At 42.5% G+C, this 21,438-nt stretch overlaps 1 long non-coding RNA gene across 4 annotated transcripts; it reads left to right on the top strand.

Moving 5' to 3' along the window:
- The first annotated feature begins 1,713 nt into the window (after positions 1 to 1,713).
- Positions 1,714 to 17,295, top strand: LOC129620573 (uncharacterized). Of its 4 annotated transcripts, XR_008698562.1 has the most exons (4): positions 2,350 to 2,881; positions 3,641 to 3,712; positions 3,834 to 3,956; positions 16,306 to 17,294. It is a non-coding gene; the product is annotated as an uncharacterized LOC129620573 (long non-coding RNA). The 4 variants fall into 4 exon arrangements; XR_008698563.1 differs by lacking the exon at positions 2,350 to 2,881 and adding an exon at positions 1,714 to 2,341 and having other exon boundaries at positions 3,641 to 3,956; positions 16,306 to 17,295; XR_008698560.1 differs by having other exon boundaries at positions 2,349 to 2,881; positions 3,641 to 3,956; positions 16,306 to 17,295.
- The last annotated feature ends 4,143 nt before the right edge of the window (positions 17,296 to 21,438 follow it).

Here is a 21,438-nt window from a genome sequence, read left to right as displayed (position 1 = left end):
GTTTGAGCTCTAGATCCTCCTCTGCTTCCCTCCTGAGGGCACTTAGGGAAATGGACCCCTCCAGGCTGAGCTGCTAAGTCTCAAGTCTTGGTGGCATTGTCCCCCCACCCCCCCCAAAATGTCTAAAATTGTCAAACAATCAACAGATCGCTTACTCTGTTGAAGACTTCAACCTAGACTGATTAAACACTTCACACCAGGTCTCTATACGTAGAAAGAGCCTTTTCTTTGAAAAATTGGAGGACTGGCCAACTGGTTCTTTTCAATGCAGTTCAGTAGGCAGCTCCATCAACAGCCCCCAGAGCCACCTCTGATAAAGACACAGTTGAAACAGTGTGCTTAAGTGCACATGCAACCTTGGGACATTTCCTCCGGCACCCACATTCAGTCAGATAATGACCTCAGAGCTCCTTCCTTGTAGAGATTCTGGAGCCCCTGCTGCCTGGTTCTCAGCTGCCTTTGCAGACATTGCTTGGCACCATGGCTCTTAGAGTTCAATATCTCCATATGTGCCATACAGGGTAGACTTTGGTCAGAGTAATTTAAAAGGCTCAGAAACAGCAAACTTGTATCTCAGTTTGTATCCCATAGTTTCAGCCTTCCCCTCTGGGGCAGTAAAGCTGATCTTGACCTTCGTTCACAGGATCAGTGACTGGCAGAATTACAAAACATGATGAACATTCCATCAAGAGCTCTTTTTTTCAGTAATCCTGGCTGCCCATTCAGACCACACCCCTCACAACTTTCCTTTGGGAGTAGACATGGGGTTGGGTCTAAGAGAATCTGCCCCAGTGGGTTCTATGTGGGCACTGAATTTGACCAAACTTGTTTGATTGTTTTGAAGGAAGTAAAACCTGAGCGCTCTCCCTCAGAGTTATTTCTGGACTGAACAGTGAACAATCAATACGATCCATAAATAAGCACTCAGGAACCACAGGAGGCTGCTTCAGCAGGTGACTTTGAGAAGTGACACCAAGGCTACCACTGCAGTATAGGAAGGCTCTGGAAGGAGTATTGGGAGCAAATAGCCATCCCCTCCATGCACGCTGAGGAGGAGACTATTGCAACCTTTCTGCATAAGGGAGCAGCCTCTTAATCTATTCAGGATGGAAGGCATTTTCCAAATTCCACCCATGACAACGTGATATTCTTGACCTAGTTTCTATGGAGCAAGAAGCCATTAAGATAAACTACATAGATAAGCCAGAAACAGGAAGAATTGGTGCTTAATACACACCCACAAAAGCAGCCTAGTCCACATCAAAATGGGGATCCAATCTCCCCACTGAAGATAAAGGTACCAGCTGAGCACAGGGAGGTTACACTTTGTTGTGTGTTTTGTTTGAGCCTTGTATCAGAAGTTATCTCACATCAGAGACTTGATGCAAACCTTAAATCATGCTGAATATAAGATTTCTGTTGAAGGCTGTAAAATAAATCTAATGCACATCAATGAATAAGTCATGTAGTTTTTCTGGAAGGGGTATCATTAGTAGGACTAACATTCATAGAATCATAACCATTCCCTCTAAGGATTAAATTTATCACTTCATCAAAGGCACAATGAATTGAAAGAGAGAGAGAGAGAAACACTATATAATGAAGTCTTCCAAAACTAAAGACTTGTTGAAAATTCACCTGGGTTGCACAGCTCTCACTCACAAGCGTTAATTCTGTACTGTTTATTTCATGGGAGCAAAACAAACTGGTGGAGGGTTTCCACCATTTATTTAAAGAGTAGAAAATTGTGTTGTGATGTTTAGATAAGACACGTGGGGGCAGCAGTGAGCTTCTGGGGAGGCTTAACAATGGTGATACTTCTGAACCAGAAAGTTTGACTCTAGACATTGATGCTGGCCAAGCTCTGTTTTAAATCATTTAAACCAAACAGAAACACTTTTTTTTTAAACTTTAAATATTAGAAAAATTTACTCTTCCTGGTGTATATTTTCTGCTCCCCACGAGTGCTTAATGTCCTTCTCAAACATTTTAGTGACCATTTAGGAATTTGATGATCTTTTAAAGCTGAGAAACTTCCTCCTGACCAGTCCAAGTTGAAGGGTGCTGAACACGATATCCCAATGCCAGGGGAAGGAAAGCAAGCTCTGGGTGGTGTGGAAGCTCAGGAGGCCCGCCTGTGTAGAGGGCCCACCATGCCCGGTGCTGACAACATCACAGAGCAAGCCGGTGGCGAGGGCTCCTTTTTAAAGAGGGGGATGCGGTGGCACACCCTCTTCCTCGCCAAAGACGGCTCATCTCATCCCCGCCTGTCTGAAAACTGAAGACCACAGACCAGTACCGGTGCCTGGTTCGCTTTCATGGCTGGAAGATGTAAATAAAGGTACTACAGCCAGTCCATCTTCACATCCCAGAACGGGGTGGCCGTGAGACAGACCTGGAAGCAAAGTTGCAGATTGCAGGGGTGTTTACTGAGGGCAGGCTGGTCCTCCAAAGCGGGTGCTGGGGAGGCAGAGAGGGAGGAGAGAAGTCTGGGCTCTTCCCCACGGTGGCCCCAGAACAGCCTGGCAAGGAGCCACCAGGTCAGCCCCTCTCGCTGCACCCGACAGGAGGCCTTTGTCGGGCTGTCAGGCCGGGTTTTACTTTTAGGCTCAGCCAGGCTGCCCTCCCACTCCCGGCTTCCCCCTTGCACAGCTGTTGCTTCAGCTTTCCAAAGCCCAAGCCAACAGCTGTTGTGTTTCCCGTTGCCTTTGTTTGGCAGGGCCAAGTTGGAAGCGTGATGGTGGCTTTAAAGAGAGGGGGTGGGGAAGGTTGCAGGGACCAAGATTCCTGCTCCCAGCAGGCCCTGCACCAGCCAGCCCTCCGTCCTCCCCTCTTGGACCTCCAATCCACGCGTTTCTCAATCAAGTGATCTCAGGCCCAGGTGAGACGGCCTCTTTTTTGAGCATCCTGAGATACCAGGCTCTCCTCACCACTCTGAATGTGGGGCATTCCACCTACTTCTCACCTGCTGAGAAGCCAACAGGAAGAACAGAACCTGGACTCGACCTCCTAAGCCTGCTCTCCCCTCGGGTCCCACACCACAGGCCCTCTCAGATAAAAAGGGTTCCTTGTATGAGTTCTATTTCAAATAGTTTCTTTCTTCCACTATTAGCAGGGAAAGGTATGTGTTTATTGCCCTATTTCCATCCAGTGTCTCTCTCTGAACAAATCTAGACCTGCGATTCTTCTTCTTTGAACATGATTTCAGCCATAAAGACATGTGACTGCCTGTGTCCCTGTGTATATTTTAAAATCTGCCCAGAAGCAGAGGTTGCCTATGGAGAGTAGGACTGGGAGTAGGTGGGTAAGGCTGTTTTTCTTTATACCCTTCTGTATTGTCTAATCTTTTCCCAAGAAATGAATTCTCTTGTAGGGCTTGAAAAGAAAGGAATGAGAACAGCTCTAACTACAGTCAGGGCCATTGCCATGCTGGCCATGCCCTCAGGCAGGACTCAACACAGCACAGTTTTCTCTTCTGTTCTTAAAAATATACTTTAGTTCTTGCTCCTCCTGCTGAAGTCCTCTTTGTTAAGCCTCTGGTGTCCCTAGATACCCATTTCCTGAGAGCAGGCTGAGGGCCTCCTTCCTGCCCCCTCCTGCACACCCACACACACACACTGTTTTTCCCTTTCTTTTTCAGAAACTCGATGCTATCAGGCCCAAGAATTGGCCAGGAAAGAGCTGGATGCAGACAGGACCACTCAGAAAAGTAGTAAGATAAACCTGTGTATTGTGCGATACTTTGAAAAGCAAATTGTCAGGAGAGTGGAAGAGAGCTGGCTCTTCTTGAACACTTTGTTTTTTTATTTGTATTCGCTCTTTAATCCATTCAGCCTCCAAATCCTTGCTGAACAGCCACCCTATGCCTGGTTCTGACCAGTTCCTGGGTTAGAAGGGAAGAAGCCACAGTCCTTTCAGGGAGGTCGAGGCATTCTCCAGCAGGACGCAGCCAAGTGGTGAGTTTTGGTGAGATGAGCAGGCGGGGGCGCCCTAGAGCCCAAGGCCCAGGCCCACCCAGTCTGGGGAGGCGGCGGGGGCTGGGGGTGGGGGGTGGAGGGTTCCTGGACAGGGAGATGCCCAAGATGAGTGTTAAAGACCAGTTGTCAGAGCAGAGAACAGGAGAAAGACCATTCCTCACGAAGGAAACATGAAATAAGAAAGAGGCTGTTGAACTTTTCATTACCCGTGGCCCTGCCCTGAACATTCCACGTGTATATCACCTAGTTCGCACACTGCTGTGGGCAAGTGCTCTTGCAACTCCACTTTAGAGTTGGGGTCCCTGAGACACAGAGGGCAGAGAGATTTTTCAAAGACCTTGAAGTGTGGCGCAGAGAGAGCAAGGATTTGAGCTGAGGCGCTAGAGGCCCCCTTCCAAACCTCGGTAACCTTGGTAACTCAAGAATTGAGGGGGCGGGACTTCCCTGGCAGGCCAGTGGTTAAGACACTTCCAATGCAAGGGGTGAGGGTTGGACCACCGGGAAATAAGATCCCACATGCTGCCCAGTGGGGCAGCCAAAAGAAAAAAGAAGTGAAGAGGCATCGGAACACAGGGTTGCAGGAGCTTGCTAGCAAGATGGGCAGAAGTTTCACAATGCGGAGGACCAGACTTAGGTTCTAGATGGATCTGTCTGCGCCCCTGGAAGAAGGGTGGGTGAGGCCAGTTTAGGTTAGCAGTGAGGTGCCGGTTGTAGTCATCTGAGGGAGAAAGCAGAAGATGGAGATGCGCGGAGAGGGGGGCCAAGCTGAGCTCTACTGCCGAGTTGGGCCAGGTCCACGATGGAGGGTGGAAGGGGCAGGTGTGACGTGGGGCACCCAGCTTAGGTGACTGAGTGGAGGCTGGCTCTTCTTGAGTAGGCGGGCACGCCAGAGGAAGAGCAGGCTTAGAAGGGGAGGAGGTAGTTAAGGTGTGGGTGGGGATTCCTTGTGGATACAATTAGGTCAGTGGCAGGAGGACGGGAAAAGAGGACAGTAGCGCCAGACGTCATTTTAAAGCGGAAGTGCCCAAGTGGGGTGGAATTCAAAGGGTCTGTAAACTCTTATGGGAGAAGCGTTTCATCATTTTTCCTGTTATTTCACCTTTTTACATTACATTTTGTTTCACTATTTCACTTTTATGTTACTAAAATCATAGCCTTCAATTATTACTGTGAGAAAATTGCCATAGTAATATTAGCATTATCCATGGCTTTGTCCCCAGTAGAAATTACTGGTTTTCTGCATCACATTTCAGTGATTGCAAGTTTCTCCAAGTATCATTAAATCTATAAGTACTTTAAAATCATGGTAGTTAGAGCTGAGTAGTTAGGCACGGAGTCTGAGTAGTTAATGCTGTATCAGTGCATTATTGCTGCTGCTGCTAAATCGCTTCAGTCCTGTCTGACTCTGTGCGACCCCATAGACGGCAGCCCACCAGGCTCCCCTGATTACATGCATTATTATATCAAAATTTTTTATATGTTTGGAAGCTATGCTTCCAAAAATGTCCTTTGCATGAAAACATTTTTTCAGATCATTTTCTTTTGTATATTATTACAATATATTGAATATAATTCCCTGTGTTATACAGTAAATCCTTGTTGTTTATCTATTTTATGTATAGTAGTTTAAATCTGTAATCCCATACTCATTACTTTATCCCTCCCCCCAACCTTTCCCCTTTGGTAACCATAAGTTTGTTTTCTAAATCTGTGAGTATATTTTGGCTTTGTATTTAGATTCATTTTTAATGTTTTTTAGATTCCACAAATAAGTGATATCATATAATATTTGTCTTTGTCTGATTTATTTCACTAAGTTTAATAGTCTCTAGGTCTGTCCATGTTGCTGCAAATGTAAAATTTCATTCTTCTATGGCTGAATAATATTCCATATATTCTTAAACCAATTGTCTTGATGAGCGCTTGGTGTTTCTATGTCTTGGCTATTGTAAATAGTGGTGCTGTGAACATTGGGGTGCAACTGTCTTCTTGAACTAGAGTTTTCATCTTTTCTGGATATATACCCAGGAGTGGGATTGCTGGATCATATGGTAGTTACAGTTTTCATTTATTTTTAAGAACCTCCATACTGTTGTCCATAGTAGCTGCACCAATTTTCTTTCTCACCTTAGTGAAGGAGAGTTCCATTTTCTCCACACCCTCTCCAGCATTTATTATTTGTAGACTTTTTGATGATAGCCATTCTGAATGGTGTGAAGTGATACTTCATTGTGGCTTTGATTTGCATTTCTCTAATATTTAACACTGTCAAGCATCTTTTCATATCCCTGTTGGCCACCTGTATGTCTTCAGGGACATGTCTGTTTAGGTTTTCTGCCCATTTTTTGATTGGGTTGTTTGTTTTTCCATGTTATGTTGTATGTGCTGTTTGTATATTTTGGATATTAACTCCCTGTCAGTCACATCATTTAAATTTAAAATAAGATCATTAGGGCATACCTGGTGGTCCAGTGATTAAGACCTCATGCTTAATGCAGGGGGTGCGGGTTGAATTCCTGCTCAAGGAACTAAGATCCCACATGCCATGCGGCCAAAAAAAGGAAAAAACAAAACCTCAATAAAATCATTGACAGTTATATAGTACTTGCCAGGGGAAATGTTATGTGTGTATTAAGTCCTTTAATCCTCATAATGTTTGCATTATGAAATTCTTCATTTTACAGGCAGGGAAACTGAGTCATGGAGAGGTTAGGTAACTTGCCCAGGGTCACATATGTAGTAAGTACCAGCCCTGGGATTTGAACCCAGGCAGTCTACACAGAGCAGCCTCTCCACAGTGTGCCTCCCAGCAGGCACCACCAATCCAGGACTCTGTAGTCCCACCTGCTGCTTTCTGACACAGTATAACTTTACTGATTTCCTATTTTCTGTGCCTTGCTACTAAAATATAGACTATATGAAGACAGAGTTGTTTGTTTTGCTCACTGCTGTATCCCCAGTGCCTAAAATAGAGATGGGCACCTAGTAGGTCTATAGTAAATATCCTGTGATCATCTTAAACTCTTTAATATTCCCCTAAACTCCTTAATCACTCCAAGAAGTGATCTATTTGTAAAACTGTGAAAGAAAATGAAAATAAGAGGAAACACAAAAGTGGGGAAAATTTGGCTCACATAAAATCCAGGAGGAGAAAATAAACTTTATATATTTTGAATAAGAAGTTAGTATTATTTTAAGTGTTTGTAATTCATGTTATCCAGTCCTACATGTCTCAGATCTGGTAGATTATACTGGGAACCATCTAGGAATGATCAAAGGACTCCAGATGGTGTTATGTACCCAGCTGAGATTTGAAATAAAATTTGTGTTAGCACCTGACTACATAATTATGTGTTATGTGATCTTCTCCTGTAATGCTCAAGGGCCAAAGAAAACAGATAGAGGGGCGGGTGCAAGACTGAGGATTTGTTGATTGGCTGTGCCAGCATGTCAAAGGAATAAGGGGATTGTGTCTAATGAGAAGAGTGTCTTAAATCCATGAAGACTGGGGGCTACTATACAGGAAGATTGAAGACCAATGCTTTGGTAGGACTGAAGATGGGTGGGATGAAGGTGAAGGGGGAGGAAATGTATAGAACTGAGGTCACAGTGGAATTTCCAAGTTCAGGATTTCAGAGGTGAAGCAGTTCTAAGTGAAGACAAGGTCTTGTAACAGGATAGGAGATATTGATAGCAAGTGAGTAGAGCTCCCAGATGAGTCACAGGACATGAGAAAACTTGATATTATGTGGGTTAGGCACTGATGGATACATTTATCATCTTGGGCAGTGATTTGGAGACTGCACGCCAGCTTTAAATATCACATGATGTTTAAGTATCACCTTCTCCAACAGTCACCTTTTGCTCAAAAATACTTTACTTACAATAATTCTAAAATAACAATCCTCCCCAAATTAACAAGCTAATTCTAGCATCATTTCAGTTTAGTAGGTTCATAATGAGTTTGTGAATTTTGCTTGCTGAAGATTTGATTCTGTTCAAAAAGTTATTTGCAGACAAATGCACACCAAAGGAGGATCCCTTTATAGCTTCAGATTAAAGTCCCTTTTGAGAAGACACTGAAGACTCCATATTTTATTTGATGCTACACACATCATAAAAGATCCTTAGTCTCCAGAAGTCCACGTTCTAAGCCTACAAGACTCTCAGTAAACATGTAAATATCATGCTAAACAATAGCCGGATGGAAAAAAGCACTTAGATCTCCTAGACACCCAATCCATGAAGTGCTCCAGTTACAAATATAATAGGCCAATTTTCAGAGAAACAAAATCTTTGCTAAGTATTCTCTAATGGCTTTTGATAAAGATAATAGAAGCTTGAAATTTGATGTAACATCCAGTGAAGAGTGAGATTTCAGCTTCTTTCACTGTCAGGCGCAGCTGGGGATAGGCTAAGAAATGCTTTGTTTTTCAAGTTTTTCATCCAATGCTAAGCCTGAAACAGTAAAGAAAGATATCAGAAATCCTAGATCAACTGTAGCCAGCAAGTAAATAGATTATATTCTTGTTTAGGGAATATTCATAATAAGAGAAGCAATCCATGTGTTTCATTAAAGTCACCTAAAATGATAAGAAATTTTACTGAAGTTGTGCAAAATAGAGATTGTGTAAAAGGTATTCAACCTTGCAAACTTTCTAACCAGGGAATAACTAAACAATTTCTCCTTTCCCCACTTAAGAAGGCAGAGGGCCAGGCACCTGGGTAGTGTGGGGAAGTTTGAAGTGGAGGAATCCATACTCTAGCTTTTACATGTAAAGTCATTTTTAGACATTTTGTAAAGCTAGGGAAGCAATTTTGCCCTTCCATTTTTCTCCTACTGAATTTTCCATATCTCCAAGACAGATGGAGCACATGCAACAAAACTAACTCAGTGCAGAGGATGCAATCTGGGATATTAAAAATAAAATCTTTTCCAAATCTTCACAAGCTCCTTTAAAAACGCTTCCATCCAAGTGTTAAAGAAGCTAACAGAGGTGTCTAAAAATGGAAAAAAGAAGAGGTGCTCCAAAGGGTTCTTTTTTCAAAACCAGTCAGCATTAATATTTACTTCTCAGAAAGAGCTCTTTGCACAATCAGCAGATATGACCAAATTTAGTCATATGTGGATTGAAAATGATTATATCCCAGAGGGCTCTACATTAACAATCTTTAAAAATGTTGTAACAAATCCAGAAATAAGACAAATAGTCAAATGTGATTATCAAGTATAATGTTAATATTTTAACAGACCTCAAATAAACATTCATTTCCATTGCGTTATTCAAAAAAATCAGTAAAGAAAATATGGTTAGGTCGATTTTGACATTGTATTCTTTACCCTTACTAACTTTAAACCCTTTATTATAGAAACATTGTAGCTTATATTTTACATTTTCATAATATTTAAGTTTTATATTTTCATAATATTTAAAAATAGGAACCTATCAGTCGTGGCTCCTGGGTTTTTAATTTTCTATGTAAAACTAATTTATTCTGAGCCATATGTAATTTCAAATTTTCTAGTAGTAGATTATCCCCACAAAATTGTGTTCAAATATGGCTATCCCATTGCCATCATCTGAAGAATGCATCAATATTCAATTAAATGTTAATAAAATTAATTTTTCTTCTTTTCCCCACTGGGACATATAAGTAAATTGTTTGAAATGTATTACTAATGGAAATTAAATGTAAATTACTTATTTCTTAATTTATGGAGTCTCAGTGCACTGGGAACTGATCTAGTTGCTGGGGATACTGCCACGATCGAGGCAGACAAAGCCCATTCAGACTAATAGGGGAGACTGCTAACAGCCCCAGCAGCCCTATAAACAAGGAAATGAACAAACAAGACCGTTTCAGATAGTGATGAGTGCTATGAGTAAGAGGGATCCTGCCAATGGGATGGGGGGTGACTGAGAGAGTGTGAGGGCCAGGGGACAGTGTGGTCAGGAAATCAGAGAAGATGATGTATGGATCAAGAACAGGGTAACCAAAGGAGCCAGCTATGCAAAGAACAGAGGGGAAAGCATTGCAGGTGAAGAGAGCAGCTAATGCAGGAAGGAGCTTGGTGTGTTTGTTTGTCAAAAATGTGACCCCGGGGTGGGGCGGGGGTGGACTGAGCATGGGGGTGGTGGTGAGAGATGTGATCCAGGTGTTAGGCAGGTTGATTATGGAGTCAAGATTTGGAGTTTATTCTAAGAATAGAAAGAAACCACAGGAATTTACTGCATTTTTTAAAAAGATAACTTTGTTTTCTGTGAGGCACATGGAAGGGACCAGAATGGAGGCAGGGAGATCAGGTAGCTGCCAGGAGTCTTGCAGAGGCACCCCTAAGTGGCCCTTGGTAGGTGCTAGCCGTGACCACAGTGGGGATGGTAAGAAGTGTTCAAATTTTGAAGTATAATTTAGAAATGCAGCCTAAGGGGCTTTCTGACAATTCATTGCAGCTCCCCAAACTAAGTTCTCTCTCCTGAGCTACATGTCCCAAGTTTTTCTGAAACAGTTTTAGATCCCAGCACCTTGTTCTCCCCTCCCTAGCCCTCTGCACATTTGTGTGCCCCTCTCAGTGCTCAGGAAAATGCCCCCTCAACTCTCTCAAATCACAGTTGATCCCAGTGGCTTATCCCATTATCCGTCCCAGGGCACTGGATGCATCTCAGCTGCTATTGTGCCTGCAGGCCTCAGAAGTGCCTCTCCAGACAGCCTTCCCCTGGTCCCGTCACCTTACAATTCATACCCTCCAATGGACTCCTAGAGAATCCCCAGATGTCATTTCACACCTTTACATAACTCTCCACATATCCAAGACTTCTGCACCCTCTGGGGATCTGTCCTTAGAATGCGACTGCAGCCCCAACCACACTCAGCTGGTGGTTTTGCAGGCAAGCTCAATACCAGGATCTCTGCATGCCTCAGTTACCTTGCAGAGGACAGAGCTACCAGCAGCACGATCATGTAGCTGAGGAAACCAGGATGTAGATGTGTTTTTGCAAATTGCAAAACAACACCCTGGAATTCTCTGGCAGTCCAGTGGTTAGGACTCCATGTTTCACTGATGAGGGCATGGGTGGGATCAATCCCTGGTCAGAGAAGTCAGGCGAAACTCAACTGGTCTCTTAACCTTGTGCTTGTCCAAGAACTGCTGCCCCTAAAAGAGTACTCCTCCCTACCCACTCTTGGTAAAGCATTATTTTTACAACAGGACTCTGGAGCCAGATTGCCTACAATAGGACTCAAGTATCATTACATTTTAGTTTACATGACCTTGAACAAAACATTTAACTTCTCTGTGCCTCTGTTTCCTTCTCTACAGAGGAGAGATAATGCTAATACCTGCTTCATAAGGTAAGGATTATGTGAGTTACTATGTATAAAGTGCTTTGAATGACATCTGATGTAGAACAAGTGCTACATAAATATGAACTACTAATATCATGGTCATCATTTTCCTGTCTCCCACTGACCCATCACCTTCTTATTTGTGCTGCATAACTCCAGCTATATGATCATTGACCTATTACCAAAAGCCCCTGGGCAGATAGTCTAGGTAGGGGAGATTGTTAGGGGAGTGCATAGTGAGGTCATTATTTAAAAAAAGTTGATGGGCAAAGTGATGAGGCAAGTGTCAGGGATGCTAAAGAGACACTTAATACGTTGTGATTAATTTACTCTGAATAATGCATTGAAGTGAAGACATTTTTAAAGCGGTATTTAGATTAAATTACTTACCATTCTGAGGCTCATCTCACTAGCCAGGAAGTGTGCGGAGCAGGCAAAGGGGAGCCCGTTCTTTCTGGTTACTGTTGATTTACCTGGGGTTAAAGGTCTGTATCTCAAGCTCTTGCTTTAACCTCATTGTTTTTAGTCACTGCAGTATTTAGGATGTTTACCAGTTTAAGTAGGCTGGCTTTATCTGTGGTAACAACAGTAACATTACATTTCAGCAGCTCAGTGACAAGGTTTATTTCATATATATATATATATATATATATATACTCTTTTAGTTGCTTTAAAAAATATTTATTTGGCTGCACTGGGTCTTGGTTGCAGCACATGGAGTCTTTGATCTTTAGTTGCTGCCTGCAGGATCTTTAGCTGAAACATGCAAACTCTTAGTTACAGCAAGTGGGATCTAGTTCTCGACCAGGACTTGAACCTGGGCCCACTGCATTGGGAGCCCAGCGTCTTAGCCACTGCACAACCAGGGAAGCCTGATACGATTTATTTCTTCTTCATGCCACAACTTGTCACAGAAGACTTACTTATTGTGGTCATTGAGGAACCAGGCTGGCAGAGGCTCCATCTCAGTGTGCTTCCCTGATCGTGGGGGCAGGGGTGAAGAAGCAAGGCAAGCCACACACAGGCTTCAAGAAATGCCCAGAAATACCCACATTATGCTGCTCATATTATATTGGCCAAAGCAAGGCATATAGCCATGCCTGGGCTTGAAAGGGAGAGAGTGTACAATCTTCCTGCAGGGAGGTACTCCCAAGTACTCAGGGACAAGCTTCCATAAGGAGTTAACTGAACGTGAACGGAAAACCCATCTGAAATTAGCTGAAACAGTAAAAGGAAGGGGGGATATTTCCTTACCCAACAAGAAGTCTGGAGGTGGATCAAGGCCCAAGTCTGTAAATCCAGCTGTATAAGGAGGTCTTTAGGGGCCCGCTTTGTTTCCATCTTTCTACTTTGCTATCCCCCATCATTATCACAAAATGGCTGCAGCAATGTCAGCCATCACATGCCATTCCAATGACATCTGGAGAAGAATAATGATGCTTCCTTCCACTAGCCTCACATTATTGAGAAAATGTTTTCCAGAACCCCCCTCAGCTTCCCTTGGGTCCCATTGGTCAGAATTAAATCTTATGGCCATGTCTTAGTCAGTCACTGGCAAAAAGAATTAGACCACCTCCTGGCATGAGAAAAGGCTTATTTTCCCTTTGCACAAACAAGTCTGATTTATATAAGAAACATGCCACTGAACATAAGAGATCAGAAAAATGTAGTCTAGTTTCACCAACTATGGCAAGCTCGTTTATTCAGAGTGTAAATAAAGAGGGACCACAGTGTCCCCCCATGAAAAGCTTTCATTTGTGCTTACATAATTATCACAGTGGAATAACTAGGGGCAAATAAAGCAAGCAAAACAGGCGTTTAATAGGAAAGGATCATTTACCTAAGGGTCAGGGAAATAAGACACTACTTTGGATTGATATTACATCCGTCTCAAAAGAGTTGACCAAAAGAATTCACCACTCCCTTCTTTGTGACCCCCCACCATAGTCTAAACATACTTTCTTCATCATTTCACTCACCACACATTATTTCCCTTTATCTGTGTACCTGTCTGTCTCCACCTGCAAGACTGTAAGCTCTTTGAAAGATACAGTCTGTTTCAACTATTTACTTTCCTGTGTGTGCTAAAAATAACAATGGATAACATCAGTTAATTGTTCACCAAGTACCAGAGCCCATTCAGATGCTAAATGAATTAATTCTTAAAATGCTCACAACTGTCTTATGAGGTCTGTGCTGTTATTATCGATATTTTATAGATGAAGCAGCGGAGGTTCAAAAGGTCAAGTCACTTGACCAAATGTACACAACTATTAAGTGAGAGACTTGGATTTCAAATGGAGGCAGCCTAGCTAGGTCATGCCTCGCACATGAGCTTGACAAATGAGCGAACCTAACATACATTAATAAGCAATGCGAAGGTGAGAGAGCATAGGAGGGAAGAACAAGTGCTATTATCTTTTATTGACATGTAGAATCTGAAATCAAGCATGACAGATGTAAATTCCCTGAGGGTAGAGATCATGTGTGTTTCCCTCATTCAGTATGATTTCTCTGGCTCTTAGTACAGTCCTGGCACACAATAAGTCCTCAAATATTCCTGAAAGTGGGGGAGAGAGGAAGGGAGGACTGAGCCAGGGAGGAAGGAAGAGAGATTGAATGAATAAATACAACGAATGCCCTCCTTCCTCTATATTTTCTACTGACTCTTCCTCTTTCTTAGTGCCACGGGGAAGTTGGCTTCTGAAATTTACAGTCTCCTATGAAGGAGAGGAGAAAGTGTTGTTCCTAAGTATTAAATGCTCTCAAAGAGAGGAGTTTAAATGGAACATTGTTGCAGGGTACCCAGGCCTATCTGCTGCCCTAAAATTCACTTGGCTTTTGAAACAATGTATCTTATATACAGTAGACTTTTCCTCAACTGAAACATTTTTTTGGAAACATTTTTAAAGAGTTTGGACGTGTGTTTTTTCTTCTAATTGTGTGCTGCTTGAAATGTCAATGCAACACAGGAATGGCAGTTCCCACGTGGACAAACTGATTAATTTTTTTAAAAACCAATGCAAGGCCATAAGCAAATGAGCAGCAATAATTAAGGGCCAGGAAATGGCCACTGTCAGTCAGTGGAACTATTACTCCAGTAGCCCCTCCACCAGCAATGTGTCCCATTGGGTAATGGGCTGTGAATGCTCAAAGCAGTATTTTTCTTCTTTCAGCACCATTATCATAAGACTCTGTTTTCATCGTTCATAGAATTTCATAGTCCATAGAAACAGCCCTGCAAATTTGATACATCAGATCTAATTTTTAGATTGTATAGACTCCCCACCCTAGTTTTAATCAGCAAAGTAAAATCATACTGAAACTGAAGTATTGCACTTTTGTCACAAGTGAATTTCAAGTGTTCTTATTCCTAAAAGGTGTCCAAGTTTCTGTCATTGATTTTCTTGTTTTGATTCCTATCCAGAAAGCTAATTTTTAAAAGTGTCTCTTTGGTCTAACCTTGAACTAGAACTTCATGAGTCTCTGAATATGTGTTTGTTTGTTCTTTATTCTCAGATTACTTTCTGACTTCATTCAAATGTCTTTGAGTTATTAGGGTTCTCTAGAGTCTCCTTCAATTTCAGCATATCCAAAAATGAACTCATTGATTTCTTTTCCATCGGGATTTTTCTTCTTGATTCTTTTACTTTGCTGATGGTACCATACCTTTCTTCACCCTCTGATCCAGAAAAACACTTTGACCACTTTTGATTGCTCTCATTTTCCCACCTACATCCAGTTAGTTTATAAGTCCATTTGCTTTGATCTCTGGATCCATCCTTTCCTTTCTATTACCACACCCACTGCTCTAAGTCAGTCGCTTATCATCCCCTTGTGGAATATTGCAGTGACCCCCAAACTTACTTCTGTTGTTTGTCTCTTATCCCTCCAACCCATCCTTTACATTTCTGCTCAATTATTTTCTAAAAGAGAAGTGTATCATTTCTCCCCTGCTCAGACATCTAAGATGAACAATTTTTTAAAAGCTCAAACTCTTTAATGTCATTCAAGACTCTTCTTCATTTACTCCCAGCCTACCTTGGTGGTCTCATCAATGACCTTTCTCACCCCACCATTACCCTCATTATCCCTGCACATGTATGCATTTTCCCCAGATTTATTGTGACCTCCCTCAATTCCATCTGTCTGGCAAAATCCAAATAACCCTTCAAGGCCTAGTTCAAATACCCCTCCTTTTATGGAAAGGTGCTCGAACACCAGGCAAAATCAATCACTCCTTCCTGCTCTCGTAACATTTTGTTTATATCATTATATCATTGTCCTCAGTCAGGTTCCCAGAAGAAGATCCTGAAAGGAAGGTTTGTAGAGTCAGGTTTTACTTAGGGGGTGTTCCAGAAGAGAGAGACTGGCAAGTGAATGAGGGGAGTGGGGCAGGGAAAGAGAAGAGACAGAGCATGTGCGAGACTGTGTGAGACCAGGCAAGAGTCCAGGAGCAGCCGCTCAGCCTGATCTGGTGGGATGTTAACTGAAGTCCTTCTCCAAGGCAAAGGTAGCTGGGCTTTTGTATTCCCACATTGAGCACTCACTGCTAGAAAGCAGGCTCCCCAGTGCTTGCTGCTCTCTAAATATGTACCTTGTACCCAGGGGCAGCCACTAAAGAAGAGTCATAGGTGCAGACCAGTGGAAGCAAAACCTGTCAGCTGATGGAGGGGCACAGAAATGGAGAAAGGGATCCCTGAACAAGCGGGAGGAGGGCAGACGGCGCCAGCTCTTCTCCTTGGTATAGGCTGCCTTGTTTCCACCTAAGTGCTTCCCAGCCCCTGGATGGTAGACCACTAAGGAGTGGAGACCCCTTTTTAGTCATCCTTTTGTCCCCACAGCACAGAGGATATGACTTTGCACCTGGAAGGTGCTTAAATAGCATTTGTTGTTTCGAATTGAATATTCCTTTCCTAGGTCTTACGAAACATTTTGCTACTACTAATCATACAGCTGAGATTTTGTTTTTTTTTCCTCCTAGCTGGTTTTAGCTCAATAATAGAAGATATGACTTCCGGGGTTTCAAAACCTAAGGTTCAACTTTTCACCTTGTGCTTTTCTTCCTGGAGCAACAACTTGCTCAGCATATCTCTCCCTAAATTCCAAGACAGGCTGCTTGCTCTGCTCAGTCAAGACTGCCAACCCAAGAAACATTTTTGAAAGATCACAGCCAACATCACTGCCAAGAGAAGAGGTTCTTGGCACACAAAGAACCTGGTTCAATATGAGATGCCAGATGGTGATTTCAACTTCAGCTAAATTCCTGCTGAAAAAAAGTGTTCGAACTGCAGATGAGAAAAGCTTCTATGACAAATTTATAAGTGCTAGAAGCTTCAGAGGGAAATGGCAAGTGTTGATATAGCCCCCTCCCAACCACATGCACACACACCATAGAACTACTACCTGCATCTGGTAACTAAGATTCCTACAAAGATGACTTTGCTTAAGAAGACTATCAGCCCTGATATGATTTTTATTTACTAATATTAAACTATATTAATCAAATCCATTAAAAGAAAATACTGTCTGTCTATATGCAGTGTTTTTTCAAAGGAGGTGTCCCTTTAGCATCTGCTGTGAGCTTTTTTGGTATCTGGAGGCAATTCTTTCCTCTCCACCAGTAACTCCACTATTAAGCCAATTAATAAACAGTATGTCTCCCCTCTCTGAATGCTTTCACATTACAAAGGATGCGTGTGAAGTATAAATTGGTGGTGCTGTGCCTGGATGCCCTTGGGTCTCTGACTGACTGCTGCAGGAGGTGGAAAACCCAGCACCTCTGACTCAAGTCAGGGCTAACGCTGAGGTGCAATTTATGCTCCAGAACTTCACTCAGGATTAGGCTGAGGCTGGGACTTTGCCTGCAACTGTACCCTTGGCTGACTTCTCTTCTACTCTCCCTGTCTTGTTCTTCTTTTCCTCCTAACCCTCCCCTACAGGCTTCTCCTAGAGCATTTCTTTAATAAGACTCATGCACACAAATCCTTATCTCAGGGTCTGCTTTTGGGGAACTGACCTAAAATTCTAGGCAGTAAAAAACTTCAAGGCATTTGTGCAGTAGAGGGAAGACAGTTTTTGTTTTTGTCTGGAACAAGGAATGTATGTATGCATACTTCCTTTATTAATCGAAGTCTCAGAAGGAAATAGTGGATAAACTAAAATTAGGTATTTGGAGAACAGTTAATAAAGGGACTACTTACAAAGGGGTGAGCTGAGTGCACAGAAGCAAGGGTAGTACCTGCCTGGAAGCTGATACCAGAGGGCACCATTACCAACCCTTGGCTTCACTGGCAGAACTGGTGACAGAGCATTGTGTAGAGTTGGCTGTGCCACAGGGGCTGTGATCTTAAGGGATGCAGCCAGCCTATAGATACCCTAGAGGTTATAGCAGGTGGAGTAAATACCCCAACCTCATGTTCTTTCCTCCAGCCAATCATTTGCCATTGACCCCGTCAGCCAAACCTAATGGGATGCTAGGTGCAAAGGATACCCTTAATACAGCACATCTCGGTTGGCTTCTTAGGGAATAGAGCAAGTAGAGGAGGCAAAGGGGGATTTGGAAGGACAAACAGGCACATCTACCTACCTATTCTCTCTCTCTTCACACACACACACACACACTCCCTTTGCTGTGTGACCAGATACACATAAACAGGTACTCATTTTTCCCCCTGATGATTTCTAGTCCCCCGATCCCCTTTTATTTGTACTTTGGGGGATCCAGAAATAGGTTGCATGATGTGTGGGGGAGGCAGTAGAAAATTTCTCAATAATACAGAAATCAGACAAAGTGCTTTTTTGTTAAAGCTTTGAGCATGGCATCTGGACATCTCATCATAATCCCAAAACCTCATCTCCAAGATGGCATTTTGTTTTTTTGTTTGTTTTTTTTTTTGCAGATTGAAATATGACTCCTAGAACTCACTGCCATAAGATTTATCATCACATTGACCTCAGTATTCTGGTGTGAAGAGATCTAGATTATATCTTTAGAGAACTATGCACATTTGGTCCAAATTGAAAACAAAATGAAAATCAAAGATTTATATTGTTTTTGGTAATGAAGGATCTCATTGCTGTCTCATCAATCCAGGTGCAAAAGATGACCTCATTATTCAGTTTACTCCCAAATGTCCTCATTATTGGAGGTGACATTCTCTTCCTATTGGTCTCATTTTCTGTATTTGAAACGGTCATTTTCCCTGCATTCAGCTTTGACTTGGCTCCAAATATAAAACACTGCAAAATGTGCAGAGTGGAAGACAAAAGTCACCCAGTTGTTCCAAAGCCTTTGATATTAATCATGGAAAACAACACAGCTCCTTGGGATGCCGGCAGGAGCTGATGTGGGCAGGACGAAGGCTGGAGGATGGCGTGCACCCCTCCCACTCATCCCTGGAGGACAGGCACACACAGCAGCGATTACCTTCTGGGCCTCCAGCCCTCCCTCTCAGAGTCCCCTGCAGGTGGAGGCACAGCTGAGCACAAAACAGGCAGGTGGTGGGGCGGGTGTCTGCAAACGGCCTACAAGGTTGTCATCTCCCAGTGTTAGAATAGGGCGCACTGGGCTATTTTCTTCTGAAATTTTGTTTTTTTAAATACTTTCAGGTGTTCAAAGGTTTTAGAGGGTGGTAGTTTTTAAGAATATTTTAAAACTGTGTTTCATTCCAAGAAGGTGGTTTGCATCACCCATGAACCTGCATAGGAGGGCGAGTGTAGGTGTGGATGAGCCCAGCCCAGGGGACTGATACATGATCTTGAGCAAATCGCCAAGCCCTCCTGAACACAGGCTCCTCATCACAACAAGGTGTTGGGTGGGATGAATAAGAACCCTCTTCTTGTTCTAACATCACACTCCCTGAAACAGCAACCACCAGCTGTAGGCAGCTAGTCTGAGTGGAGACGAGCTGCAAAATACACACTAAATTTCAGACTTAGTACAGCCACTTACATAAATCAGATCATATTACTACATGTTAAAATGATAATATTGAGCATATATTGAGTTAAATAAAATATAAAAATTTTACTTGCTCATTTTTACCTTAAAAAATATGACTACTAGAAAATTTTGAATTACACATGTAGCTCACCTTCTTTCAACAGAACTGTTTTATTTATTTAAAAACTATTTTTTTTTAATGTTTCTAGATTCTCATTTCTTTTGTGTGTGCCTCAAATCTAGAAAACTTATTCTTGCTTGGGGGAAAATGCTGTATCATTTTCCATTCAAAGGTCTCTGTCTTTAAAGAAAAAAAAACTGTAGAGATTTCATGTCATGATGACTGAATGTTTAAGAGAGTGTGAGGTGAAGGAATACCAATGGTTCTTAAATTAGAATTTTAATCTCTTCTACTTTGAAGGAAACTGTGTCAGTCTTTAGACCTTACATCTTTAGAATAGTAGAGTATTTCCAGATCCCAGACACATGAAAAAAAAGATATTTTTCAAGAGTGAAGACCAGCCTCCCTACCCCACCATGCACACACAGGAGGCATCTCTTCTTCACGTGAGGTCCAAGTATTTGGAAAGCACCTCAAAGTTTAATCTGTGGACTCCCAGGATACATGTTCAATAACTACTTCCTTCTGTGTATGAACTGCTGGGTCAAACAAAGAACAGTGGACAGAGACAGGGCATCAAATGTGTTTTTGAACTGATGATCTGGGCAGAAAGAGTAGCAGAGGGGAGCTGCCGGGACACTCACAAGCATAGCGGGAGGAGGGTCGCTTGTCTGGAAACAGTGAAGATACATACATTTGTGTGCATCGAGTAGGGTCTTGAATATCAGGAAGAAGATCTAGGACTTGATATGAAAGGCAATGGACTGAAGGACTTGATAGAAGACACGTTTTAGGGAAATCACTCCTCTCTTCTCTGTTATGTTATATACATGTGTGTCCCCGACTCCAGGACCTGCCTAGAATCCAGTACCACCTCACAGAGTCCCTCACTCTCTCCTATGTGCATAGTTTTGCCTCCCCAAGGCACAGTAACACATTCCTCAAGGGTAAGGACCAAGGCTGAGGTTTCTTTTGAACACCTCTTGACTCCCAAGAGAGCAGTGGACATGGCTGCTATTGCTGCCAAGTCACTTCAGTTGTGTCCGATTCTGTGCGACCCCATAGACGGCAGCTGTCCAGGCTCCCCTGTCCCTGGGATTCTCCAGGCAAGAACACTGGAGTGGGTTGCCATTTCCTTCTCCAATGCAGGAAAGGGAAAAGTGAAAGTGAAGTCAAATAGGTGTTTAATGCCTACTTTTTAAAAAATAATCTTTACAATAGCCAGGACATGGAAGCAACCTAGATGTCCACTGACAAATGAATGGATAAAGAAGTTGTGATACATATATACATACAAAGGAATATTACTCAGCCACAAAAAGAAACGAATTTGAGTCATTTAAACTGAGGTGGATGAACCTAGAGCCTGTTATACAGAGTGAAGTAAGTAAAACAAAAACAAAAACAAATGTCGTATATTCATGCATATATATGGAATCTAGAAAAATGGTACTAATGAACTTATTTGCAGGGCAGCAATGGAAACACAGACATAGAGAACAGATTTGTGGACACAGTGGGGAAAGGAGAGTGTGGGATGAATTGAGAGGGTAACATTGAAACATATACATTACCATATGTAAAAATAGATAAGTAATGGGAAGTTGCTGTACAACACAAGAAGTTCAACAGAGTCCTCTGTGACAACTTAGATGGGTGGGGCAGGTAGGGTGGGGTGGCAGGAAGGCTCAAGAGAGAGGGGGTATATGTATACTTCTGGCTGATTCACGTTGTTGTATGGCCGAAACACAACAGCACAACATTGTAAAGCAATTGTCCTCCAATTAAAAATAAGTTATTTTTGCTGAATGAGGAAGATAAAGAGAGCATCCTAATTCCTAAGGTACAAATTAGGAAATGTAAATGTAAGTCTGTTTGCGTTCTTTAGAGCACAAATAGGCACAAATGTAAATCTGTTTGCTTTCTGTCTCTTTCCCATCCCTCTTCTGCGTGTCTCTTGTTTCTTGCTGGCATATTCTTGGGTTCTTACCATCAATATTTTGTCAGGCAAACTCGTGATCTTTGACTTGTAAGTCTGGAACCCAGATTTT

The sequence above is a fragment of the Bubalus kerabau genome, chromosome 10, assembly GCF_029407905.1.
Source record: "Bubalus kerabau isolate K-KA32 ecotype Philippines breed swamp buffalo chromosome 10, PCC_UOA_SB_1v2, whole genome shotgun sequence".
Lineage (NCBI taxonomy): Eukaryota > Metazoa > Chordata > Mammalia > Artiodactyla > Bovidae > Bubalus > Bubalus kerabau.
This window is presented reverse-complemented; position numbering and strand designations above follow the sequence as displayed.